This window comes from Hemiscyllium ocellatum, chromosome 36 (assembly GCF_020745735.1).
Source record: "Hemiscyllium ocellatum isolate sHemOce1 chromosome 36, sHemOce1.pat.X.cur, whole genome shotgun sequence".
Lineage (NCBI taxonomy): Eukaryota > Metazoa > Chordata > Chondrichthyes > Orectolobiformes > Hemiscylliidae > Hemiscyllium > Hemiscyllium ocellatum.
In genome coordinates, this window is record NC_083436.1 from 21,594,585 (window position 1) to 21,597,511 (window position 2,927).

General features: G+C 40.7%; 1 pseudogene; it reads right to left on the reverse strand.

Moving 5' to 3' along the window:
- Positions 1-754: 754 nt before the first annotated feature.
- On the reverse strand, positions 755-873 carry LOC132833469 (5S ribosomal RNA; annotated as a pseudogene).
- Positions 874-2,927: the final 2,054 nt, after the last annotated feature.

Here is a 2,927-nt window from a genome sequence, read left to right on the forward strand (position 1 = left end):
TGGAGCAAAGTCATAAAGTAGTGAACAAAGTAAAGAGCAAAAATGAAATGATCAAGGACCGTAAAACAAAATAATTAAGTAATTAACAGGCACATCAATGAAAAAGGAAAGCTGTGATGGGAATATGGCCATTAAGGATAAATAGGATAATCCCACAGAGGACAATAGAGACAAAGCAGAGATATTAATAATTATTTTGTTTCTTAACAGGGAGGCAGAAAAGATGGACATAACATCGAATCATAAATTGAACAATAAGTAAAAGTTCAAAAAGAATGGACTAAAAAAAACAAACCTCAAAGGCTCTATACCTCTGGTCTGTTTAGATTATATCTGTGTATGTTGAAATAATACAGGGGAGAGATAGGCAAATCATTAAGTAGAATCTCTGAATCAAGCCTTTGGAGAAACACAGACTGCATCTACTACTGGAGACTTTAATGCAGCAGAGAATGATTAGATTAAATTCCCTACAGTTTGGAAACAGGTCCTTTAGCCCAACAAATCCACACCGACCCACCCACCCAGTCCCATTTCCATCTGACTAATGTACCTAACACCATCAGCAATTTAGTATGGCCAGTTCACCTGACCTGCACATCTTTGGACTGTGGGAGGAAACCGGAGCACCCAAAGGAAACTCATGCAGACACAGGGAGAATGTGCAAACTCCACACAGACAGTCGCTCATGGTTGGAATTGAATCTGGGACCCTGGTGCTGTGAGGCAGCAGAGCTAACTACTGTGCCACACTATTTTATTGCACCTGGTATTCCCAGGCAGTCTCCCATCCAAGTTCTAACCAGACCTGAGTCTGCTTAACTTCCGAGATTAGACGAGATCGAGTGTTTTCAGGCTAGTATGGCCATAGAATGAATGCCAGAGGCCAAATCATCTCCCCTTTTCACAGTAACTTTGAGTTTACAAGGTTCAAGCTTCATTGATAAAGAGAGAAAGTAAGTTTACAAGGGAAGTGGCTGATGGACTAGGGTGGTCAACAGGTGGGGAAAGGGTAGGGCACCAGGTATGTAATGGAATAGAGTTCCAGATGGGCAGAGGGTGGGTTGGTAGTGAAACAAATAAGGGGTTTAGTGTGTGAGGGAATACAGTGTTAGGTTGGTGAATGAAGAGGTATTGTGACAGGTATTTAGGTGAGAAGATAGTGTGGAAAATTGATGGACGTTCACAGTGCCAAGTGGGGGAAGGGGTGAGTATACAGGGTAATATGTTAGTAGGTAAGGGGTTAAATTGATAGATCAGTCAAAGGGAAGGTGTACGAGGAGTTAGAGTGGCAGGTAATGGTATAAGGGTGTTGGGTGGCAGATGTGTAGGAATAATGGTAATTGGGTCACAGTTAATGGGGAAATCAAATAAGGTGTTCAGTGGTCGGAGTTGGAGTGGCTAGCGTGAATGATTAGGGATTCAATAATATAGTTGGTGAAGGTTTTAATCCTTCTAACATTTCATGTATGACAGTAATGATAACTAATTTGGAGCCCTATGGTTCACTGAATCTAACTCAGAGGTGGGGATCCTTTCAGACACTAGGTGTTGGTTTCCAACTTGAAAAACACTCAATAACTCTTCTGAGTGTTACCAACTCAAGCTGATACATTATCCCCAATAAGTGAGCTCATATCTTGTACAATAATGTTCTCTGTGGCACCTTGTTTAATGCCTTCTCAAAATCAAAGTACACTACATCTGCCGGTTCCCCATTATCAACTCTGCTTCAAAGAGCTCCGGTAACTTATATGTGGAACATTATTTCTCTTTCACAAAAGTTGACGACTCTAATTGCATTTTCAAAATATCCTGTTAATTTTCCTTTAATAATTGACTCTAGCTTTTTTTTTTCACAATGGCAAATGTTAAGCTAGTTGGCCTAAACTTTCCTGCTTTCTGTTTCCCTTCCTCATTTAACAAGGGCATCACATTAGCAGTTTTCCAATATACCAAAACCCTCCAGGAATCCAGAGAGTTCTAAAATATTTCAAACAATGCCTCTACTATCTCCACAGCCACTTGTTTAAAAGCACTTAGTTATTAAATCCTGGTGACTTGTCTGCCTTCAGTCCCATTATTTTGTCAAATATTTTGTCCCTTGTGCTACAGACTGACACATGATCTATCATGCTATTAGCACTTTGCTTATCTGCCACATTTGGAATGTTTATAATGTCCTCCATCATGAAAACCATTGAAAAATATTGGTTTGAATTATCTTCCTGTTCTGTGTTCCTCGGTTTAAATTCCATAGTTGCATACTCCAACTTGCTGCTGGTTTAAAAATAATTCCCAATCCTCTGGTGGCACAGTGGCTCAGTGGTTAGCACTGCTGTCTCACAGTGCCAGGGACCTAGGTTTGATTCCACTCTTGTGCAACTGTCTGTGAGATTGCAAATTCTCCCTGTGTCTGTGCAAATTTCCTCCCACAATCCAAGGATGTGCAGGTTAGGTGAATTGGCCATACTAAATTGTCCATAATGCATTAGTCAAAGCTAAATTTAGGGCTGGGGAATGAGTCTGAGTGGGTTACTCTTCGGTGGGTCAGTGTGGACTTGTCTGGCTGAAGGCCTGTTTCCACACTGTAGGAATTCTAATTCTAGTTTTTGCCACTTTGTTTGTCTTAGTTTTTGATTGGGCATTCTCCTTGACCATCTTTATTAACTATAGCTGGTTCATTCTTCGGACTGAATCTTTCTTGATCAATAATGTTTTGCTGAAATAGGCTAATACAGGTATTTAGGTGATTTCAGGACCAGAAGACATACATTCGATGTGGACATGAGGGTCTTTTTACACAGAAGATGGTGTGTGTTGGAATGAACTTCCTGAGGAAGTGGTGGATCTGGGCACATTTAAGAAGTTTAAAAGACACTTGGATGAGTACATGGGTAGGAAAGGTTTGGAGGGATACAGGCCAG